Source organism: Sturnus vulgaris, chromosome 11 (genome assembly GCF_052056855.1).
Source record: "Sturnus vulgaris isolate bStuVul1 chromosome 11, bStuVul1.hap1, whole genome shotgun sequence".
In the NCBI taxonomy this organism is placed as follows: Eukaryota; Metazoa; Chordata; class Aves; order Passeriformes; family Sturnidae; genus Sturnus; species Sturnus vulgaris.
In genome coordinates, this window is record NC_142253.1 from 21,136,566 (window position 1) to 21,161,214 (window position 24,649).

The window sequence follows — 24,649 nt, forward strand, 5'->3', positions numbered from 1 at the left end:
CTGCTCCCTTCCCTCGCCATGGAGCTGCCTGGGCAGCCCTGGGAGGGAGGGCCACTGCCAGGAGGAGCAGGAGGAAGAGGCGCAGAGCAAGGGCCATGGTGCCTTGCCCTGTGCCAGTCCCGCAGCTCTTGCTGACGCCGCTGTCCTGACGCCGCTGTCCCGACGCCGCTGTCCCAATGTCAGCACCACTGCCGCCGCCGCCGCCGCCGCTGCTGCTGCTGCTGCTGCAACGGTTGTGCTCAAGGACTGACTGCTCGGTGGCTGTGGTGCTGTGCAACCACGGGTCTCTGGGACCTCTGTGACCTCAGAGCCTGCTGTGACCTCAGCCTGCTGTCAGCCCAGAGCCTGCTGTGACCTCATGGCCTTAGCTGTGCCCCCAGAGCGTACCGCCATCTGTACGAATGGGCTGCCCTGACTGTAAATGGTTTGCTTCATCAAAGGCCATTGCTTAGCAAAACCTTTTGTTTTGCCTGCTGACACTGCTGGTCAGGCTGTGTCCCTGGAGATGCTCCTGATGGCTTCCTGTAGCAATGGGGAGCAAAGAGACACCTACCCCCTTATGCGTCCCACAGAGATCACTTTATTATAGAAATCACCCCCCTTTTATACCTTTCATCTCAATGAGACAAAACCAAAACTTTAGAGAAGATGGGCACCCATTGGCTGGCTCAGCTGCCGTCTGCCCATGCGTCTTTTCCCCCAGTCTGCTCCCCATTCATACGCTGTCCACACGTTCCTCCTCATTCCTGCCTCTCACTTCTCAGCCAACTTCCAGCCGTCCAGCCTGCAGCTGAGCCTTCCCCACAGGGATTTCTGCTGAACATAACCCTTAGCAACTTGAACAATTACAATCCCATATCCCACAGCTTCCCTCTTTTCCTGGGCATGCTGCTGGTGGAGGTCCAGGCGCAGATGATGCCACTGAAGGAGATGTGCCCTCAGCCCAGGGATGCTCAGCATGGGCTCCCCCAGCCCCTCGGGGCCCCGCTGCTGGTCACAGCAGCCCCTGCCTGGCTCCTGCCTGCCCGCACCGTGGGCATCCATGGCTGCTCCTGGACATGGAGCTCAGACAGTGCTGCTGCCGTGTGGGCTTTGCTGGTGGTACTACTCGGACACTGGGGTGACAGCTCCATCGCTCCATCTCTTTATTGGAACAGAAGAATGGGCCATCACCTACCCCTGGGGGGGGGGGAGGCGGGGGTTCACCTTCAGTGTTGTTTAGAGGGTAGGGCCAGGGGGCTTAGGGGGCTGGGTTGATGCTGGGGTCTCTAGAAGAACATGGGAATGAGCTGGGACGGGGCAGAGGGAGATCAAAAAAGGGAGTGAAGGCAGCTTGGGGATACCCATGGGGAGAAGAGATGGCAGGGGGATCTAGAGGGTCACAGGAGGTTCCCTCATAGATGGCCATTTTGGGGTCTTCTTCTCAGAGCTCCTGTAAGGGCTGCCCAGGAGCCCTCTGCTGGAGGAGCTGCTCCATTGGTCCGAGCGCCAGGTGTAGCCTCCAGCTTTCATCTGCTGTCCAGAGGCGCTCCTGTGGAGAGAGGAGTGTCTGAGGCCCCAGCTGCCGCTGGCACACAGGGACCCTCCTGCACAGCAGGGCCCAGAGCTGGCAAGGCTCCCCAGCACGGCTGGAGCTGCTGGCACACCTTGGCCCAGCTGGACAGCTGCCCCTCAAGGCCCCGGCCAGCAGGGGATGGCTCTGGGCAGGGTCCCTGGCCAGGAGCGGGCCCCAGAGCGCGTCTGCCTTCCAAGGGCAATCTGGTCCCTGCTCTTTCTCCTCCCCGCCTTGCTTTGCCTCTGCCCGCTGCTCCTGGGGCTGCTCTTGGCCCCGCAGCCTCAGTGGGAGCCAGCACTGGCTGCAGCCCCAGTGGGCTCCCCTGGACAAGGCCCAGCAATGAAGAGGCCAATGAAAGCACCGGGCAGCAGCAGAACCCTCAGCAGAGTTATGTGGACAACCACTGACCAGCCACAATTCTACAGCAACTCACTGAGAATGGTTCCTGTCTACAAGCAGCCATCCAATGAAGCTGTCTGAGGGGAAGAGCAACAAAACACTCACCGTTTTCTCTTCCAGCAATACCAGATTCCAACAGAGCACAACATGAAGATGAGTGCCCCAGCAGCCACGATGGCCATTAACTCAAGTAAACAGCGTGTTCCGTGACAGACACCGCTTCCAATGCCCTTCTGGGAATCGGGAACACGTGTTGAGGTGCCGGCTGCATCTGTGAGAGCAATGGGGAGCGTGAGCCCGGGCTCTGCTCCACTGCTGAGCTGGCAGCTCGCTGGACACGGCCAGGATGTTGTCTGCTTCCCCCAGAGCTGGGGCCTGCAGGCACCTTGGCACCCCTTGGCACAGGCTGTGCCACCCAACAAAGCCCAGAGGGCCGGGAGGAGAGCCCGGGGATGGCGCAGCTGCTTGGGCAGTCGCTCCTTCCAGGGAGCCGGGCCCACCCATCCCTGAGCAGCCAGTGCCAGCCCCGACCCTGCCTGCCCCGTGACAGCTCCCCCAGCCCAAGGGGACAGAGTCAGGGCCTGTCAGGACACAGGGCAGCCCCTGCCCAGCCGGGAGTCAGGGCTGGCTGTGGCCGTGGGCTCACAACAGGGCTCCCGCTCGGGGCTGCTCCTGTGCCTTGGGCCTCTGGGCACTCAGGGCAGCTGTGAGAGCAGCTGCAGTGGGAGGGACCTTGGTGCACGAGTCCCATTTCCCAGGGGCTGGGAAGGAACGAGCTCCGGAGGCCTCGAAGCCGAGGCGCCTCCAGCTTTGGCTGCTGCCGGGCCGTGCAAGGGCAGGCTCTGGGGGAAGAGCTGCTGCCACACAGCCCTGCCCAGGGCTGAGCCTGGCACAGCAATTACCTCCTGTGCATGTGCCCGTGCCTGGCATTGCTTTCCCTCCTGGAGTAGAGGCTGGAAGTGAGCCACTGCTTCCTCCTTGAAGTGGCTCCTTCTGCATAGACTTTTGGTCTATCATTTGAGAAAGAAAAAGGACGTTGGATCAGATGGAAACAATCCCCAATAGAGAGCTGTCATCTTCAGGAGGCAATGCTTGGCAAAGTGGCAGGTAAAGATCAGGAAAATGCACAGACTCTTGAGGCTGACCAGAGCACTCCCTCCTCTAAACTGCAAGCCCTCTTGAATGCCAGGAGACCGGGAAATTGCAGGGGATCTCAGGGAGTGCATGGCCCGTGGGGCAGTTTGGGCTCCCTGTCAGCTGAGGCCAAAGGCCTTCCTGCAGAGGCTGGGGAGAAGCTGCAGCCAGGCTAGGCTGGGAAACAGCCCTGTAGGGTGTGACAGCAGCAGTGGGGCAGCGAGGCTGCCATGGATCCCTTCCCACTGTGCTGGGCACAGCGGGGAAAGATGTGCAGAGAAAGCCCCCGGCTGCTGAGTCTCACGAGAAGGCTGAAGAAAATGCACCCACCTTGTCCTCCCTGCATTTCCTTCTGTGTTTGTCTCAGGAATACATCTGAGTCAAGAGATTTTTTGGCTCCAGTATCTTGGGTCTTTCCTTTTGGAGGACCTTAAGAGAAACAAGTTCCATTTTCCAGGAGTGGATCCCACAAAAGCGTGCTCGGCCTGTGGGGTCAGCAGGGACACACTACTCACCCCTGCGATGGGAGCCGGGCTTGCCTGCAGCAGCCAGGCCAGGAGTTGGAGAAATGCTCCCTGCAGACACACCTGTAACTCAACAGCCACAGAAGCTTCTGTCACCTCTGCTGCTCTGCACGGGCAGCCCTGAGCTGCAAGAGCAGTGAGGGGGAATTGCACAGGGCGAGGGCACACAAATGCATGGCACTGTCCATAGCTCACAGCTTTGGGCTCTGAGCTGGCAGCTCCCCCCGGGGGAAAGGCCTTCACCTACCCTCGCCATCTCCCCGAGGCTCATCCCAGAATGTGGGTTGGGAAGCCAGATCACCTTCACCAACAGGTTCATCTGCAAAGGAAGCAGGACAGAGCAGCTCCCAGCACTGCAGGAGATCCTCAGGCTGCCTGGGACCTGCGAGGAGGCGTGCAAAGCACAGCCCCGGGGCATAGTCCTGGGCCCTTCCCTTCCCTCTCTGCTCTTCTCCATGGCTGCAGAGAGCACATGGAAGGAGACAGTGGCATTGCACGTGGCAAGAGGATGTACAGTTAAATGCTCCTTCCTCCCACTGACTGTGATCCTGTGGGATCATCAGGGCTCCAGAAGGGAGCAGGGCAATGTTTCCAGAAACCATCAACCTTGATTTGATCTTAAGGGAAATGGCACATGTATGAGCTCTTGCCACAGTGACACTGCTTATTCTATCCGGAAAGGGCCATTGAGAACTTGCCTCCAGCATTCTCTGCGAATTTTAAGCCATATTCTACCAGGGCTTCCAGGTAATCCATGTCACGATCCCAGTCTAGAAGGGAGCACAGGTCAGAAGCATTTCCCTGGTGTGTTGGGATTCCCTTCTGCCTTAGGGGACTGGGCAGTGCAAGGGGCTCGGGTAAGGGTGTGAGAGCCAGATGGGAATGGACATGGCCAAAGCTGCAGAGGGGCCTGGGGAGCTCTGGGCTGGCTCCTGGTCACTCTCTACCCTCTTTGCAGGCCCTGTGCAACATCTCTGCACAGGAAATTGGGGCAGCCCAGGGCCCACTGGGTGTTCTCTCTCTTGCGCAGAGGAAACACTCCCTAAAGCCCTGGCGAAAAACTGTAGCAGGCAGTGCCACAACCTTGCCTCTGTCCTTCCTGCCTTCCCTCCCTCCCTCCCTCCCTCCCTCCCTCTCTCCTTTCCTCTTTTGCCAGGGCCAGCTCCCCCAGCCCAAGGGGTCAGAGTCAGGCCCTGTCAGGACACTCTGGAGCCCTGCTCTCCCCCTCTGCCCTTTCCCCACCATGGTCACCGCTTGCAGCCCCTCCCAGCTTTCGGCCAGTGTCTCCCAGGGAGGGACCCCAGCAGGAGTGCTCAGTACCCGAGTGCCCTGAGCCTGCTCAGGATAATTCCTCTGGGCTGTGCCCGTCTTGTCCGGGCTGCGCCCGCACTGCCAAGCAGCAGAGATGGCGGCTGAAGGCTCAGCAGGGCTCAGGCCCAGAGGCACAGCAATTACCTCCTGTGACTGTGCCTGGCATCGCTTTCCTTCCTGCAGCAGAGACACTGCTTCCTCCAGGGAATGCTGCCTTCAGCACAGCTTCTACATCCACTTCAGGAGGAAGGAAAAAGGACAGCTGGATGAGATGGAGCCATTCCCCATTGGGGAGGTGGAACCTTCAGGACGCAATGCTTGTGCAACACATTGATAAGGATCAGGAAAATGCCCAGGCCCTTGGAGCTGGGCCAGGGCCCTTCCTTCTCCGAACATCTGCCCTTTCTGATCAACCCCGAGACAGGCAATTTGCAGGGATTTCAGAGTGTGCAAGGCCCATGGGGCTATTTAGGCTCCCTGTCAGCTGATGCCAAAGGCCTTCCTGCAGAGGCTGGGGAGAAGCTGCAGCCAGGCCAGGCTGGGAAACAGCCCTGCAGGGTGTGAAGACAGCAGTGGGGCAGCCAGGCTGCCATGGATCCCTTCCTGCTGTGGTGGGCACGGCGTGTCCAGATGTGCAGAGAAAGCCCCTGGGTTGTGAGACTCAGGAGGAGGCTGAGGGAAATGCACCCACCTTGTTTTCCCTGCAGCATTTCCTTCAGCATTTGCCTCATGACCTCTAATGGCTCCAGGGTTTTCCTGTCTGCCATGTGTTTGCTGTTTTCTGTTGGAGGACCTTAACAGAAAGTAGTTCCATTTCCCAGGAGTGGATCCCACAAAAGCAGTGCTCAGCCTGTGGGGTCAGCAGTGACCCACTACTCACCCCTACGATGGGAGCTGAGCTTGTGAGCGACATCCAGGCCAGGAGCTGAAGAAGCCCTCCCTGCAGACACACCCGTAACTGAAAAGCCAAAGAAACTTCAGTCACCTGGTTCTTGGCAGCCTGTCAATAATTATTTCTTGGTGGGACAGTGAGAACTTACCTGCAGGAGGTCCAGAGGGCTTCAGAACAACTTCATAGCGCCACGTCATGGGAGGAGCCTTGCCAGCAACCCCATCTAGAAGCAAACCAAGATGAGAAGAGTTTCCATTGTGCACCAGGCCTGGCTGTGGCCCTGGGCTCACGGCAGGGCTCCTGCTCGGGGCTGCTCCTGTGCCTTGGGCCTCTGGGCACTCAGGGCAGCTGTGGGAGCAGCCGCAGCGGGAGGGACCTTGGTGCACGAGTCCCATTTCCCAGGGGCTGGGAAGGAACGAGCTCCGGAGGCCTCGAAGCCGAGGCGCCTCCAGCTGTGGCTGCTGCCGGGCCGTGCAAGGGCAGGCTCTGGGGGAAGAGCTGCTGCCACACAGCCCTGCCCAGGGCTGAGCCTGGCACAGCAATTACCTCCTGTGCCTGTACCCGTGCCTGGCATCGCCTTTCTTCTTGACGCAGAGGCTGCCGATGAGTGACTGCTTCCACTGGGAAATGCTGCCTTCCACAGAAGCTCTATGTCCAGATCTTACGGAGAAAGGAAGAGAGATAGTTGGATCAGATGGAACTGTTCCCTATTTGGGTGCTGGCATCTTCAGGAGGCAATACTTGTCAACAATATGGACAAGGCTCAGGAAAAGGCCCAGGCTCTTGGGGCAGTGACAGGGCTCTCTCTTGTCCAAATCACCACCTCTCCTGATCTACCCTGAGACCAGGAAATTGCAGGGGATCTCAGGGTGTGCAAGGCCTATGGGGCACTTTGGGCTCCCAGTCAGCTGATGTCAAAGGCCTTCCTGCAGAGGCTGGGGAGAAGCTGCAGCCAGGCCGGGCTGTGAAAAAGCCCTGCAGGGCGTGACAGCAGCAGTGGGGCAGCCAGGCTGCCATGGATCCCTTCCCTCTTCGCCGGGTATAGTGTGTCCAGATGTGGAAAGAAAGACCCGGGCTGCTGAATCTCAAAAAAAGGCTGAAGGAAGTGCTCTCACCTTGTCTTCTCTGCATCATTTGTTTCAGTATTTTCTGCATGTCTTCTGATGGTTCTTGGGATTTCTTGTCTGCTCTGTCCGGGATCTTTCCCGTCGGAGGACCTTAGAGCAACAGAGTTCCATTTCCCAGCAGTGGATCCCACAAAAGCAGTGCTCGGCCTGTGGGGTCAGCAGGGACACACTACTCACCCCTGCGATGGGAGCCGGGCTTGCCTGCTGGAACCAGCACAGGAGCTGGAGAAATGCTCCCTGCAGACACACCTGTAACTCAACAGCCACAGAAGCTTCTGTCATCTCTGCTGCTCTGCACGGGCAGCCCTGAGCTGCAGGAGCAGTGAGGGGGAATTGCACAGGGCGAGGGCACACACGCGCACGGCTCTGTCCTGGCACCTGCAGCCATGCCCCCCCGGTCGAGCTTTGGGCTCTGAGCTGGCAGCTTCCCCAGGGGGAAAGGTCTTCACCTACCCTCGCCATCTCCCCGAGGCTCATCCAGGAATGTGGGTTGGGAAGCCAGATCACCTTCACCAACAGGTTCATCTGCAAAGGAAGCAGGACAGAGCAGCTCTCAGCACTGCAGGAGGTCCTCAGGCTGCCTGGGGCCAGGCAAAGGCACAAGCACAAGGCACAGCCCCAGGCCCTTCCCTTCTCTCTCTGCTCTTCTCCGTGGCTGCACAAAGCACATGGAAGGAGACAGTGGCATTGCACATGGGAAGAAGATTTAACAGCTAAATCCTTCTTTCTCCCACTGACAGCCGTCCTGTGGGATCATCAGGGCTCCAGAAAGAAGGAGGTCAAGGTTTCCAGAAACCATCAGCCTCCAGAGGAACTTAAGCAAAGTGGCACATGAGCGGGCTTCTGCCACCTTGACACTGATTATTCTGTCAGTAAAGGGACACTGAGAATTTGCCTCCGGCATCTGGGAAAGTCTTCAAACCTCCATTCACCAGCAATTCCCAATAATGCATGCCCTGATCCCCATCTGGAAGGGAGCACAGATCAGAAGCATTTCCATGGTGTACTGGGATCCCCTTCTGCCTTAGGGATCTGGGCACTGCAAGGGGGTTGGGAAAGGCTGTGGGGGCCAGATGTGAATGGACGTGGCCAAAGCTGCAGAGGGGCATGGGGAGCTCTGGGCTGGCTCTGGTCACTCTGCACACTCTTTCCACGTCCTGTGCAACATCCCTGAAGCACTGTGCCCGCACTGCCAAGCAGCAGAGAGGGCAGCTGAAGGCTCAGCAGGGCTCAGGCCCAGAGGCACAGCAATTACCTCCTGCGACTGTGCCTGGCATCGCCTCCCTTCCTGTAGAAGAGGCTGGAACAGAACCACTGCTTCCTCTGGGAAAACCTTCCTTCTGCACAGCCTCTACTTTCATTTCTGGAGAAAGGAAAAGGGAGCGCTGGATGAGGTGGAGGCATTCCCCACTGGGGAGGTGGCACCTTCAGGAGATGGTGAAAGATGTGGTTCAGGATCAGGAAAATGGCCAGGCTCTTGGAGCTGGGCCAGAGCACTCCCTCACTGAAACACCCGCCCTGATGATCTACCCCAAGACCGGGAAATTGCAGGGGATTTCAGAGTGTGCATGGCCAGTGGGGCATTTTGGGCTCCCAGTCAGCTGATGCCAAAGGCCTTCCTGCAGAGGCTGGGGAGAAGCTGCAGCCAGGCCAAGCAGGGAAACAGCCCTGCAGGGTGTGAGAGCTGCAGCGAGGCAGCCAGGCTGCCATGGATCCCTTCCCGCTGTGCCAGGTATGGCGTGTCCAGATGTGCAGAGAAAGCCCCTGGGTTGTGAGTCTCAGGAGGAGGCTGAGGGAAATGGAACCCCCTTGTTTTCCCTGCAGCACCTCTTTCAGCATTTGCCTCATGACTTCTAATGGCTCCAGGGTTTTCCTGTCTGCCATGTGTTTGCTGTTTTCTGTTGGAGGACCTTAACAGAAAGTAGTTCCATTTCCCAGGAGTGGATCCCACAAAAGCAGTGCTCAGCCTGTGGGGTCAGCAGTGACGCACTACTCACCCCTATGACGGGAGCTGAGCTTGTGAGCGACATCCAGGCCAGGAGCTGAAGAAGCCCTCCCTGCAGACACACCTGTAACTGAAAAGCCAAAGAAACTTCAGTCACCTGGTTCTTGGCAGCCTGTCAATAATTATTTCTTGGTGGGACAGTGAGAACTTACCTGCAGGAGGTCCAGAGGGCTTCAGAACAACTTCATAGCGCCACGTCATGGGAGGAGCCTTGCCAGCAACCCCATCTAGAAGCAAACCAAGATGAGAAGAGTTTCCATTGTGCACCAGGCCTGGCTGTGGCCCTGGGCTCACGGCAGGGCTCCTGCTCGGGGCTGCTCCTGTGCCTTGGGCCTCTGGGCACTCAGGGCAGCTGTGGGAGCAGCCGCAGCGGGAGGGACCTTGGTGCACGAGTCCCATTTCCCAGGGGCTGGGAAGGAACGAGCTCCGGAGGCCTCGAAGCCGAGGTGCCTCCAGCTGTGGCTGCTGCCGGGCCGTGCAAGGGCAGGCTCTGGGGGAAGAGCTGCTGCCACACAGCCCTGCCCAGGGCTGAGCCCGGCACAGCAATTAGGAGTTTCGGCATTTTGGGCTCCCAGTCAGCTGATGCCAAAGGCCTTCCTGCAGAGGCTGGGGAGAAGCTGCAGCCAGGCCAGGCTGGGAAACAGCCCTGCAGGGCGGGTCAGCAGCAGCGGGGCAGCCAGGCTGCCATGGATCCCTTCCCGCTGTGCCGGGCACAGCATGTGCAGATGTGCAGAGAAAGCTCCCAGATGCTTCAACTCAGGAAAAGGCTGAGGCAAGTACACGCACCATGTCTTCTCTGCATTATTTGTTTCAGTATTTTCCGCACGCCTTCTGATGATTCTTGGGATTTCTTGTCTGCTCTGTCCGGGATCTTTCCCGTCGGATGACCTTAGAGCAACAGAGTTCCATTTCCCAGCAGTGGATCCCATAAAAGCAGTGCTCGGCCTGTGGGGTCAGCAGGGACACACTACTCACCCCTGCGATGGGAGCCGGGCTTGCCTGCTGGAACCAGCACAGGAGCTGGAGAAATGCTCCCTGCAGACACACCTGTAACTCAAGAGCCACAGAAGCTTCTGTCATCTCTGCTGCTCTACACGGGCAGCCCTGAGCTGCAGGAGCAGTGAGGGGGAATTGCACAGGGCGAGGGCACACACGCGCACGGCTCTGTCTTGGCACCTGCAGCCATGCCCCCCCGGTCGAGCTTTGGGCTCTGAGCTGGCAGCTTCCCCGGGGGAAAGGTCTTCACCTACCCTCGCCATCTCCCCGAGGCTCATCCCAGAATGTGGGTTGGGAAGCCAGATCACCTTCACCAACAGGTTCATCTGCAAAGGAAGCAGGACAGAGCAGCTCCCAGCACTGCAGGAGATCCTCAGGCTGCCTGGGACCTGCGAGGAGGCGTGCAAAGCACAGCCCCGGGGCATAGTCCTGGGCCCTTCCCTTCCCTCTCTGCTCTTCTCCGTGGCTGCAGAGAGCACATGGAAGGAGACCGTGGCATTGCACGTGGCAAGAGGATGTACAGTTAAATGCTCCTTCCTCCCACTGACTGTGATCCTGTGGGATCATCAGGGCTCCAGAAGGGAGCAGGCAATGTTTCCAGAAACCATCAACCTTGATTTGATCTTAAGGGAAATGGCACATGTATGAGCTCTTGTCACAGTGACACTGCTTATTCTATCCGGAAAGGGCCATTGAGACCTTGCCTCCAGCATTCTCCGCGAATTTTAAGCCAGATTCCACCAGGGCTTCCAGGTAATCCATGTCACGATCCCAGTCTAGAAGGGAGCACAGGTCAGAAGCATTTCCGTGGTGTGCTGGGATTCCCTTCTGCCTTAGGGAACTGGGCAGTGCAAGGGGCTCGGGTAAGGGTGTGGGAGCCAGATGTGAATGGACATGGCCAACACTGAGTGTTCTCTCCCTCCCACAGAGGAAAGCCTCCCTAAAGCTTTATGGAAAACCATCCCCAAGGCTTCGTGGGGAGAAGGGAGCGCTGTCCTGGGAAAGGGGAGCCAGGCGGCCGGCTCACCTGCTCCCTTCCCTCGCCATGGAGCTGCCTGGGCAGCCCTGGGAGGGAGGGCCACTGCCAGGAGGAGCAGGAGGAAGAGGCGCAGAGCAAGGGCCATGGTGCCTTGCCCTGTGCCAGTCCCGCAGCTCTTGCTGCTGCCGCTGTCCTGACGCCACTGTCCCGACGCCGCTGTCCCAATGTCAGCACCACTGCCGCCGCCGCCGCCGCCGCTGCTGCTGCTGCTGCCGCAACGGTTGTGCTCAAGGACTGACTGCTCGGTGGCTGTGGTGCTGTGCAACCACGGGTCTCTGGGACCTCTGTGACCTCAGAGCCTGCTGTGACCTCAGCCTGCTGTCAGCCCAGAGCCTGCTGTGACCTCATGGCCTTAGCTGTGCCCCCAGAGCGTACCGCCATCTGTACGAATGGGCTGCCCTGACTGTAAATGGTTTGCTTCATCAAAGGCCATTGCTTAGCAAAACCTTTTGTTTTGCCTGCTGACACTGCTGGTCAGGCTGTGTCCCTGGAGATGCTCCTGATGGCTTCCTGTAGCAATGGGGAGCAAAGAGACACCTACCCCCTTATGCGTCCCACAGAGATCGCTTTATTATAGAAATCACCCCCCTTTTATACCTTTCATCTCAATGAGACAAAACCAAAACTTTAGAGAAGATGGGCACCCATTGGCTGGCTCAGCTGCCGTCTGCCCATGCGTCTTTTTCCCCAGTCTGCTCCCCATTCATACGCTGTCCACACGTTCCTCCTCATTCCTGCCTCTCACTTCTCAGCCAACTTCCAGCCGTCCAGCCTGCAGCTGAGCCTTCCCCACAGGGATTTCTGCTGAACATAACCCTTAGCAACTTGAACAATTACAATCCCATATCCCACAGCTTCCCTCTTTTCCTGGGCATGCTGCTGGCGGAGGTCCAGGCGCAGATGATGCCACTGAAGGAGATGTGCCCTCAGCCCAGGGATGCTCAGCATGGGCTCCCCCAGCCCCTCGGGGCCCCGCTGCTGGTCACAGCAGCCCCTGCCTGGCTCCTGCCTGCCCGCACCGTGGGCATCCATGGCTGCTCCTGGACATGGAGCTCAGCCAGTGCTGCTGCCGTGTGGGCTTTGCTGGTGGTACTACTCGGACACTGGGGTGACAGCTCCATCGCTCCATCTCTTTATTGGAACAGAAGAATGGGCCATCACCTACCCCTGGGGGGGGGGGGGGGAGGGGGGGTTCACCTTCAGTGTTGTTTAGAGGGTAGGGCCAGGGGGCTTAGGGGGCTGGGTTGATGCTGGGGTCTCTAGAAGAACATGGGAATGAGCTGGGACGGGGCAGAGGGAGATCAAAAAAGGGAGTGAAGGCAGCTTGGGGATACCCATGGGGAGAAGAGATGGCAGGGGGATCTAGAGGGTCACAGGAGGTTCCCTCATAGATGGCCATTTTGGGGTCTTCTTCTCAGAGCTCCTGTAAGGGCTGCCCAGGAGCCCTCTGCTGGAGGAGCTGCTCCATTGGTCCGAGCGCCAGGTGTAGCCTCCAGCTTTCATCTGCTGTCCAGAGGCGCTCCTGTGGAGAGAGGAGTGTCTGAGGCCCCAGCTGCCGCTGGCACACAGGGACCCTCCTGCACAGCAGGGCCCAGAGCTGGCAAGGCTCCCCAGCACGGCTGGAGCTGCTGGCACACCTTGGCCCAGCTGGACAGCTGCCCCTCAAGGCCCCGGCCAGCAGGGGATGGCTCTGGGCAGGGTCCCTGGCCAGGAGCGGGCCCCAGAGCGCGTCTGCCTTCCAAGGGCAATCTGGTCCCTGCTCTTTCTCCTCCCCGCCTTGCTTTGCCTCTGCCCGCTGCTCCTGGGGCTGCTCTTGGCCCCGCAGCCTCAGTGGGAGCCAGCACTGGCTGCAGCCCCAGTGGGCTCCCCTGGACAAGGCCCAGCAATGAAGAGGCCAATGAAAGCACCGGGCAGCAGCAGAACCCTCAGCAGAGTTATGTGGACAACCACTGACCAGCCACAATTCTACAGCAACTCACTGAGAATGGTTCCTGTCTACAAGCAGCCATCCAATGAAGCTGTCTGAGGGGAAGAGCAACAAAACACTCACCGTTTTCTCTTCCAGCAATACCAGATTCCAACAGAGCACAACATGAAGATGAGTGCCCCAGCAGCCACGATGGCCATTAACTCAAGTAAACAGCGTGTTCCGTGACAGACACCGCTTCCAATGCCCTTCTGGGAATCGGGAACACGTGTTGAGGTGCCGGCTGCATCTGTGAGAGCAATGGGGAGCGTGAGCCCGGGCTCTGCTCCACTGCTGAGCTGGCAGCTCGCTGGACACGGCCAGGATGTTGTCTGCTTCCCCCAGAGCTGGGGCCTGCAGGCACCTTGGCACCCCTTGGCACAGGCTGTGCCACCCAACAAAGCCCAGAGGGCCGGGAGGAGAGCCCGGGGATGGCGCAGCTGCTTGGGCAGTCGCTCCTTCCAGGGAGCCGGGCCCACCCATCCCTGAGCAGCCAGTGCCAGCCCCGACCCTGCCTGCCCCGTGACAGCTCCCCCAGCCCAAGGGGACAGAGTCAGGGCCTGTCAGGACACAGGGCAGCCCCTGCCCAGCCGGGAGTCAGGGCTGGCTGTGGCCGTGGGCTCACAACAGGGCTCCCGCTCGGGGCTGCTCCTGTGCCTTGGGCCTCTGGGCACTCAGGGCAGCTGTGGGAGGAGCTGCAGTGGGAGGGACCTTGGTGCACGAGTCCCATTTCCCAGGGGCTGGGAAGGAACGAGCTCCGGAGGCCTCGAAGCCGAGGCGCCTCCAGCTTTGGCTGCTGCCGGGCCGTGCAAGGGCAGGCTCTGGGGGAAGAGCTGCTGCCACACAGCCCTGCCCAGGGCTGAGCCTGGCACAGCAATTACCTCCTGTGCATGTGCCCGTGCCTGGCATTGCTTTCCCTCCTGGAGTAGAGGCTGGAAGTGAGCCACTGCTTCCTCCTTGAAGTGGCTCCTTCTGCATAGACTTTTGGTCTATCATTTGAGAAAGAAAAAGGACGTTGGATCAGATGGAAACAATCCCCAATAGAGAGCTGTCATCTTCAGGAGGCAATGCTTGGCAAAGTGGCAGGTAAAGATCAGGAAAATGCACAGACTCTTGAGGCTGACCAGAGCACTCCCTCCTCTAAACTGCAAGCCCTCTTGAATGCCAGGAGACCGGGAAATTGCAGGGGATCTCAGGGAGTGCATGGCCCGTGGGGCAGTTTGGGCTCCCTGTCAGCTGAGGCCAAAGGCCTTCCTGCAGAGGCTGGGGAGAAGCTGCAGCCAGGCTAGGCTGGGAAACAGCCCTGTAGGGTGTGACAGCAGCAGTGGGGCAGCGAGGCTGCCATGGATCCCTTCCCACTGTGCTGGGCACAGCGGGGAAAGATGTGCAGAGAAAGCCCCCGGCTGCTGAGTCTCACGAGAAGGCTGAAGAAAATGCACCCACCTTGTCCTCCCTGCATTTCCTTCTGTGTTTGTCTCAGGAATACATCTGAGTCAAGAGATTTTTTGGCTCCAGTATCTTGGGTCTTTCCTTTTGGAGGACCTTAAGAGAAACAAGTTCCATTTTCCAGGAGTGGATCCCACAAAAGCGTGCTCGGCCTGTGGGGTCAGCAGGGACACACTACTCACCCCTGCGATGGGAGCCGGGCTTGCCTGCAGCAGCCAGGCCAGGAGTTGGAGAAATGCTCCCTGCAGACACACCTGTAACTCAACAGCCACAGAAGCTTCTGTCACCTCTGCTGCTCTGCACGGGCAGCCCTGAGCTGCAAGAGCAGTGAGGGGGAATTGCACAGGGCGAGGGCACACAAATGCATGGCACTGTCCATAGCTCACAGCTTTGGGCTCTGAGCTGGCAGCTCCCCCCGGGGGAAAGGCCTTCACCTACCCTCGCCATCTCCCCGAGGCTCATCCCAGAATGTGGGTTGGGAAGCCAGATCACCTTCACCAACAGGTTCATCTGCAAAGGAAGCAGGACAGAGCAGCTCCCAGCACTGCAGGAGATCCTCAGGCTGCCTGGGACCTGCGAGGAGGCGTGCAAAGCACAGCCCCGGGGCATAGTCCTGGGCCCTTCCCTTCCCTCTCTGCTCTTCTCCATGGCTGCAGAGAGCACATGGAAGGAGACAGTGGCATTGCACGTGGCAAGAGGATGTACAGTTAAATGCTCCTTCCTCCCACTGACTGTGATCCTGTGGGATCATCAGGGCTCCAGAAGGGAGCAGGGCAATGTTTCCAGAAACCATCAACCTTGATTTGATCTTAAGGGAAATGGCACATGTATGAGCTCTTGCCACAGTGACACTGCTTATTCTATCCGGAAAGGGCCATTGAGAACTTGCCTCCAGCATTCTCTGCGAATTTTAAGCCATATTCTACCAGGGCTTCCAGGTAATCCATGTCACGATCCCAGTCTAGAAGGGAGCACAGGTCAGAAGCATTTCCCTGGTGTGTTGGGATTCCCTTCTGCCTTAGGGGACTGGGCAGTGCAAGGGGCTCGGGTAAGGGTGTGAGAGCCAGATGGGAATGGACATGGCCAAAGCTGCAGAGGGGCCTGGGGAGCTCTGGGCTGGCTCCTGGTCACTCTCCACCCTCTTTGCAGGCCCTGTGCAACATCTCTGCACAGGAAATTGGGGCAGCCCAGGGCCCACTGGGTGTTCTCTCTCTTGCGCAGAGGAAACACTCCCTAAAGCCCTGGCGAAAAACTGTAGCAGGCAGTGCCACAACCATGCCTCTGTCCTTCCTGCCCTCCCTCCCTCCCTCCCTCCCTCCCTCTCTCCTTTCCTCTTTTGCCAGGGCCAGCTCCCCCAGCCCAAGGGGTCAGAGTCAGGCCCTGTCAGGACACTCTGGAGCCCTGCTCTCCCCCTCTGCCCTTTCCCCACCATGGTCACCGCTTGCAGCCCCTCCCAGCTTTCGGCCAGTGTCTCCCAGGGAGGGACCCCAGCAGGAGTGCTCAGTACCCGAGTGCCCTGAGCCTGCTCAGGATAATTCCTCTGGGCTGTGCCCGTCTTGTCCGGGCTGCGCCCGCACTGCCAAGCAGCAGAGATGGCGGCTGAAGGCTCAGCAGGGCTCAGGCCCAGAGGCACAGCAATTACCTCCTGTGACTGTGCCTGGCATCGCTTTCCTTCCTGCAGCAGAGACACTGCTTCCTCCAGGGAATGCTGCCTTCAGCACAGCTTCTACATCCACTTCAGGAGGAAGGAAAAAGGACAGCTGGATGAGATGGAGCCATTCCCCATTGGGGAGGTGGAACCTTCAGGACGCAATGCTTGTGCAACACATTGATAAGGATCAGGAAAATGCCCAGGCCCTTGGAGCTGGGCCAGGGCCCTTCCTTCTCCGAACATCTGCCCTTTCTGATCAACCCCGAGACAGGCAATTTGCAGGGATTTCAGAGTGTGCAAGGCCCATGGGGCTATTTAGGCTCCCTGTCAGCTGATGCCAAAGGCCTTCCTGCAGAGGCTGGGGAGAAGCTGCAGCCAGGCCAGGCTGGGAAACAGCCCTGCAGGGTGTGAAGACAGCAGTGGGGCAGCCAGGCTGCCATGGATCCCTTCCTGCTGTGGTGGGCACGGCGTGTCCAGATGTGCAGAGAAAGCCCCTGGGTTGTGAGACTCAGGAGGAGGCTGAGGGAAATGCACCCACCTTGCTTTCCCTGCAGCATTTCCTTCAGCATTTGCCTCATGACTTCTAATGGCTCCAGGGTTTTCCTGTCTGCCATGTGTTTGCTGTTTTCTGTTGGAGGACCTTAACAGAAAGTAGTTCCATTTCCCAGGAGTGGATCCCACAAAAGCAGTGCTCAGCCTGTGGGGTCAGCAGTGACGCACTACTCACCCCTATGACGGGAGCTGAGCTTGTGAGCGACATCCAGGCCAGGAGCTGAAGAAGCCCTCCCTGCAGACACACCCGTAACTGAAAAGCCAAAGAAACTTCAGTCACCTGGTTCTTGGCAGCCTGTCAATAATTATTTCTTGGTGGGACAGTGAGAACTTACCTGCAGGAGGTCCAGAGGGCTTCAGAACAACTTCATAGCGCCACGTCATGGGAGGAGCCTTGCCAGCAACCCCATCTAGAAGCAAACCAAGATGAGAAGAGTTTCCATTGTGCACCAGGCCTGGCTGTGGCCCTGGGCTCACGGCAGGGCTCCTGCTCGGGGCTGCTCCTGTGCCTTGGGCCTCTGGGCACTCAGGGCAGCTGTGGGAGCAGCCGCAGCGGGAGGGACCTTGGTGCACGAGTCCCATTTCCCAGGGGCTGGGAAGGAACGAGCTCCGGAGGCCTCGAAGCCGAGGTGCCTCCAGCTGTGGCTGCTGCCGGGCCGTGCAAGGGCAGGCTCTGGGGGAAGAGCTGCTGCCACACAGCCCTGCCCAGGGCTGAGCCTGGCACAGCAATTACCTCCTGTGCCTGTACCCGTGCCTGGCATCGCCTTTCTTCTTGACGCAGAGGCTGCCGATGAGTGACTGCTTCCACTGGGAAATGCTGCCTTCCACAGAAGCTCTATGTCCAGATCTTACGGAGAAAGGAAGAGAGATAGTTGGATCAGATGGAACTGTTCCCTATTTGGGTGCTGGCATCTTCAGGAGGCAATACTTGTCAACAATATGGACAAGGCTCAGGAAAAGGCCCAGGCTCTTGGGGCAGTGACAGGGCTCTCTCTTGTCCAAATCACCACCTCTCCTGATCTACCCTGAGACCAGGAAATTGCAGGGGATCTCAGGGTGTGCAAGGCCTATGGGGCACTTTGGGCTCCCAGTCAGCTGATGTCAAAGGCCTTCCTGCAGAGGCTGGGGAGAAGCTGCAGCCAGGCCGGGCTGTGAAAAAGCCCCGCAGGGCGTGACAGCAGCAGTGGGGCAGCGAGGCTGCCATGGATCCCTTCCCTCTTCGCCGGGTATAGTGTGTCCAGATGTGGAAAGAAAGACCCGGGCTGCTGAATCTCAAAAAAAGGCTGAAGGAAGTGCTCCCACCTTGTCTTCTCTGCATCATTTGTTTCAGTATTTTCTGCATGTCTTCTGATGGTTCTTGGGATTTCTTGTCTGCTCTGTCCGGGATCTTTCCCGTCGGAGGACCTTAGAGCAACAGAGTTCCATTTCCCAGCAGTGGATCCCACAAAAGCAGTGCTCGGCCTGTGGGGTCAGCAGGGACACACTACTCACCCCTGCGATGGGAGCCGGGCTTGCCTGCTGGAACCAGCACAGGAGCTGGAGAAATGCTCCCTGCAGACACACCTGTAACTCAACAGCCACAGAAGCTTCTGTCATCTCTGCTGCTCTGCACGGGCAGCCCTGAGCTGCAGGAGCAGTGAGGGGGAATTGCACAGGGCGAGGGCACACACGCGCACGGCTCTGTCCTGGCACCTGCAGCCATGCCCCCCGGGCCGAGCTTTGGGCTCTGAGCTGGCAGCTTCCCCAGGGGGAAAGGTCTTCACCTACCCTCGCCATCTCCCCGAGGCTCATCCAGGAATGTGGGTTGGGAAGCCAGATCACCTTCACCAACAGGTTCATCTGCAAAGGAAGCAGGACAGAGCAGCTCTCAGCACTGCAGGAGGTCCTCAGGCTGCCTGGGGCCAGGCAAAGGCACAAGCACAAGGCACAGCCCCAGGCCCTTCCCTTCTCTCTCTGCTCTTCTCCGTGGCTGCACAAAGCACATGGAAGGAGACAGTGGCATTGCACATGGGAAGAAGATTTAACAGCTAAATCCTTCTTTCTCCCACTGACAGCCGTCCTGTGGGATCATCAGGGCTCCAGAAAGAAGGAGGTCAAGGTTTCCAGAAACCATCAGCCTCCAGAGGAACTTAAGCAAAGTGGCACATGAGCGGGCTTCTGCCACCTTGACACTGATTATTCTGTCAGTAAAGGGACACTGAGAATTTGCCTCCGGCATCTGGGAAAGTCTTCAAACCTCCATTCACCAGCAATTCCCAATAATGCATGCCCTGATCCCCATCTGGAAGGGAGCACAGATCAGAAGCATTTCCATGGTGTACTGGGATCCCCTTCTGCCTTAGGGATCTGGGCACTGCAAGGGGGTTGGGAAAGGCTGTGGGGGCCAGATGTGAATGGACGTGGCCAAAGCTGCAGAGGGGCATGGGGAGCTCTGGGCTGGCTCTGGTCACTCTGCACACTCTTTCCACGTCCTGTGCAACATCCCTGAAGCGCTGTGCCCGCACTGCCAAGCAGCAGAGAGGGCAGCTGAAGGCTCAGCAGGGCTCAGGCCCAGAGGCACAGCAATTACCTCCTGCGACTGTGCCTGGCATCGCCTCCCTTCCTGTAGAAGAGGCTGGAACAGAACCACTGCTTCCTCTGGGAAAACCTTCCTTCTGCACAGCCTCTACTTTCATTTCTGGAGAAAGGAAAAGGGAGCGCTGGATGAGGTGGAGGCATTCCCCACTGGGGAGGTGGCACCTTCAGGAGATGGTGAAAGATGTGGTTCAGGATCAGGAAAATGGCCAGGCTCTTGGAGCTGGGCCAGAGCACTCCCTCACTGAAACACCTGCCCTGCTGATCTACCCCAAGACCGGGAAATTGCAGGGGATTTCAGAGTGTGCATGGCCAGTGGGGCATTTTGGGCTCCCAGTCAGCTGATGCCAAAGGCCTTCCTGCAGAGGCTGGGGAGAAGCTGCAGCCAGGCCAAGCAGGGAAACAGCCCTGCAGGGTGTGAGAGCTGCAGCGAGGCAGCCAGGCTGCCATGGATCCCTTCCCGCTGTGCCAGGTATGGCGTGTCCAGATGTGCAGAGAAAGCCCCTGGGTTGTGAGTCTCAGGAGGAGGCTGAGGGAAATGGAACCCCCTTGTTTTCCCTGCAGCACCTCTTTCAGCATTTGCCTCATGACTTCTAATGGCTCCAGGGTTTTCCTGTCTGCCATGTGTTTGCTGTTTTCTGTTGGAGGACCTTAACAGAAAGTAGTTCCATTTCCCAGGAGTGGATCCCACAAAAGCAGTGCTCAGCCTGTGGGGTCAGCAGTGACGCACTACTCACCCCTATGACGGGAGCTGAGCTTGTGAGCGACATCCAGGCCAGGAGCTGAAGAAGCCCTCCCTGCAGACACACCCGTAACTGAAAAGCCAAAGAAACTTCAGTCACCTGGTTCTTGGCAGCCTGTCAATAATTATTTCTTGGTGGGACAGTGAGAACTTACCTGCAGGAGGTCCAGAGGGCTTCAGAACAACTTCATAGCGCCACGTCATGGGAGGAGCCTTGCCAGCAACCCCATCTAGAAGCAAACCAAGATGAGAAGAGTTTCCATTGTGCACCAGGCCTGGCTGTGGCCCTGGGCTCACGGCAGGGCTCCTGCTCGGGGCTGCTCCTGTGCCTTGGGCCTCTGGGCACTCAGGGCAGCTGTGGGAGCAGCCGCAGCGGGAGGGACCTTGGTGCACGAGTCCCATTTCCCAGGGGCTGGGAAGGAACGAGCTCCGGAGGCCTCGAAGCCGAGGTGCCTCCAGCTGTGGCTGCTGCCGGGCCGTGCAAGGGCAGGCTCTGGTGGAAGAGCTGCTGCCACACAGCCCTGCCCAGGGCTGAGCCCGGCACCGCAATTAGGAGTTTCGGCATTTTGGGCTCCCAGTCAGCTGCTGCCAAAAGCCTTCCTGCAGAGGCTGGGGAGAAGCTGCAGCCAGGCCAGGCTGGGAAACAGCCCTGCAGGGCGGGTCAGCAGCAGCGGGGCAGCCAGGCTGCCATGGATCCCTTCCCGCTGTGCCGGGCACAGCATGTGCTGATGTGCAGAGAAAGTTCCCAGATGCTTCAACTCAGGAAAAGGCTGAGGCAAGTACACGCACCATGTCTTCTCTGCATCATTTGTTTCAGTATATTCCGCACGCCTTCTGATGATTCTTGGGATTTCTTGTCTGCTCTGTCCGGGATCTTTCCCGTCGGAGGACCTTAGAGCAACAGAGTTCCATTTCCCAGCAGTGGATCCCACAAAAGCAGTGCTCGGCCTGTGGGGTCAGCAGGGACACACTACTCACCCCTGCGATGGGAGCCGGGCTTGCCTGCTGGAACCAGCACAGGAGCTGGAGAAATGCTCCCTGCAGACACACCTGTAACTCAACAGCCACAGAAGCTTCTGTCATCTCTGCTGCTCTGCACGGGCAGCCCTGAGCTGCAGGAGCAGTGAGGGGGAATTGCACAGGGCGAGGGCACACACGCGCACGGCTCTGTCCTGGCACCTGCAGCCATGCCCCCCGGGCCGAGCTTTGGGCTCTGAGCTGGCAGCTCCCCCAGGGGGAAAGGTCTTCACCTACCCTCGCCATCTCCCCGAGGCTCATCCAGGAATGTGGGTTGGGAAGCCAGATCACCTTCACCAACAGGTTCATCTGCAAAGGAAGCCGGACAGAGCAGCTCTCAGCACTGCAGGAGATCCTCAGGCTGCCTGGGACCTGCGAGGAGGCGTGCAAAGCACAGCCCCGGGGCATAGTCCTGGGCCCTTCCCTTCCCTCTCTGCTCTTCTCCGTGGCTGCAGAGAGCACATGGAAGGAGACAGTGGCATTGCACGTGGCAAGAGGATGTACAGTTAAATGCTCCTTCCTCCCACTGACTGTGATCCTGTGGGATCATCAGGGCTCCAGAAGGGAGCAGGGCAATGTTTCCAGAAACCATCAACCTTGATTTGATCTTAAGGGAAATGGCACATGTATGAGCTCTTGCCACAGTGACACTGCTTATTCTATCCGGAAAGGGCCATTGAGAACTTGCCTCCAGCATTCTCCGCGAATTTTAAGCCAGATTCCACCAGGGCTTCCAGGTAATCCATGTCACGATCCCAGTCTAGAAGGGAGCACAGGTCAGAAGCATTTCCGTGGTGTGCTGGGATTCCCTTCTGCCTTAGGGAACTGGGCAGTGCAAGGGGCTCGGGTAAGGGTGTGGGAGCCAGATGTGAATGGACATGGCCAACACTGGGTGTTCTCTCCCTCCCACAGAGGAAAGCCTCCCTAAAGCTTTATGGAAAACCATCCCCAAGGCTTCGTGGGGAGAAGGGAGCGCAGTCCTGGGAAAGGGGAGCCAGGCGGCCGGCTCACCTGCTCCCTTCCCTCGCCATGGAGCTGCCTGGGCAGCCCTGGGAGGGAGGGCCACTGCCAGGAGGAGCAGGAGGAAGAGGCGCAGAGCAAGGGCCATGGTGCCTTGCCCTGTGCCAGTCCCGCAGCTCTTGCTGCCGCCGCTGTCCTGACGCCGCTGTCCCGACGCCGCTGTCCCAATGTCAGCACCACTGCCGCCGCCGCCGCCGCTGCTGCTGCTGCTGCCGCAACGGTTGTGCTCAAGGACTGACTGCTCGGTGGCTGTGGTGCTGTGCAACCACGGGTCTCTGGGACCTCTGTGACCTCAGAGCCTGCTGTGACCTCAGCCTGCTGTCAGCCCAGAGCCTGCTGTGACCTCATGGCCTTAGCTGTGCCCCCAGAGCGTACCGCCATCTGTACGAATGGGCTGCCCTGACTGTAAATGGTTTGCTTCATCAAAGGCCATTGCTTAGCAAAACCTTTTGTTTTGCCTGCTGACACTGCTGGTCAGGCTGTGTCCCTGGAGATGCTCCTGATGGCTTCCTGTAGCAATGGGGAGCAAAGAGACACCTACCCCCTTATGCGTCCCACAGAGATCGCTTTATTATAGAAATCACCCCCCTTTTATACCTTTCATCTCAATGAGACAAAACCAAAACTTTAGAGAAGATGGGCACCCATTGGCTGGCTCAGCTGCCGTCTGCCCATGCGTCTTTTTCCCCAGTCTGCTCCCCATTCATACGCTGTCCACACGTTCCTCCTCATTCCTGCCTCTCACTTCTCAGCCAACTTCCAGCCGTCCAGCCTGCAGCTGAGCCTTCCCCACAGGGATTTCTGCTGAACATAACCCTTAGCAACTTGAACAATTACAATCCCATATCCCACAGCTTCCCTCTTTTCCTGGGCATGCTGCTGGCGGAGGTCCAGGCGCAGATGATGCCACTGAAGGAGATGTGCCCTCAGCCCAGGGATGCTCAGCATGGGCTCCCCCAGCCCCTCGGGGCCCCGCTGCTGGTCACAGCAGCCCCTGCCTGGCTCCTGCCTGCCCGCACCGTGGGCATCCATGGCTGCTCCTGGACATGGAGCTCAGCCAGTGCTGCTGCCGTGTGGGCTTTGCTGGTGGTACTACTCGGACACTGGGGTGACAGCTCCATCGCTCCATCTCTTTATTGGAACAGAAGAATGGGCCATCACCTACCCCTGGGGGGGGGGGGGGAGGGGGGGTTCACCTTCAGTGTTGTTTAGAGGGTAGGGCCAGGGGGCTTAGGGGGCTGGGTTGATGCTGGGGTCTCTAGAAGAACATGGGAATGAGCTGGGACGGGGCAGAGGGAGATCAAAAAAGGGAGTGAAGGCAGCTTGGGGATACCCATGGGGAGAAGAGATGGCAGGGGGATCTAGAGGGTCACAGGAGGTTCCCTCATAGATGGCCATTTTGGGGTCTTCTTCTCAGAGCTCCTGTAAGGGCTGCCCAGGAGCCCTCTGCTGGAGGAGCTGCTCCATTGGTCCGAGCGCCAGGTGTAGCCTCCAGCTTTCATCTGCTGTCCAGAGGCGCTCCTGTGGAGAGAGGAGTGTCTGAGGCCCCAGCTGCCGCTGGCACACAGGGACCCTCCTGCACAGCAGGGCCCAGAGCTGGCAAGGCTCCCCAGCACGGCTGGAGCTGCTGGCACACCTTGGCCCAGCTGGACAGCTGCCCCTCAAGGCCCCGGCCAGCAGGGGATGGCTCTGGGCAGGGTCCCTGGCCAGGAGCGGGCCCCAGAGCGCGTCTGCCTTCCAAGGGCAATCTGGTCCCTGCTCTTTCTCCTCCCCGCCTTGCTTTGCCTCTGCCCGCTGCTCCTGGGGCTGCTCTTGGCCCCGCAGCCTCAGTGGGAGCCAGCACTGGCTGCAGCCCCAGTGGGCTCCCCTGGACAAGGCCCAGCAATGAAGAGGCCAATGAAAGCACCGGGCAGCAGCAGAACCCTCAGCAGAGTTATGTGGACAACCACTGACCAGCCACAATTCTACAGCAACTCACTGAGAATGGTTCCTGTCTACAAGCAGCCATCCAATGAAGCTGTCTGAGGGGAAGAGCAACAAAACACTCACCGTTTTCTCTTCCAGCAATACCAGATTCCAACAGAGCACAACATGAAGATGAGTGCCCCAGCAGCCACGATGGCCATTAACTCAAGTAAACAGCGTGTTCCGTGACAGACACCGCTTCCAATGCCCTTCTGGGAATCGGGAACACGTGTTGAGGTGCCGGCTGCATCTGTGAGAGCAATGGGGAGCGTGAGCCCGGGCTCTGCTCCACTGCTGAGCTGGCAGCTCGCTGGACACGGCCAGGATGTTGTCTGCTTCCCCCAGAGCTGGGGCCTGCAGGCACCTTGGCACCCCTTGGCACAGGCTGTGCCACCCAACAAAGCCCAGAGGGCCGGGAGGAGAGCCCAGGGATGGCGCAGCTGCTTGGGCAGTCGCTCCTTCCAGGGAGCCGGGCCCACCCATCCCTGAGCAGCCAGTGCCAGCCCCGACCCTGCCTGCCCCGTGACAGCTCCCCCAGCCCAAGGGGACAGAGTCAGGGCCTGTCAGGACACAGGGCAGCCCCTGCCCAGCCGGGAGTCAGGGCTGGCTGTGGCCGTGGGCTCACAACAGGGCTCCCGCTCGGGGCTGCTCCTGTGCCTTGGGCCTCTGGGCACTCAGGGCAGCTGTGAGAGCAGCTGCAGTGGGAGGGACCTTGGTGCACGAGTCCCATTTCC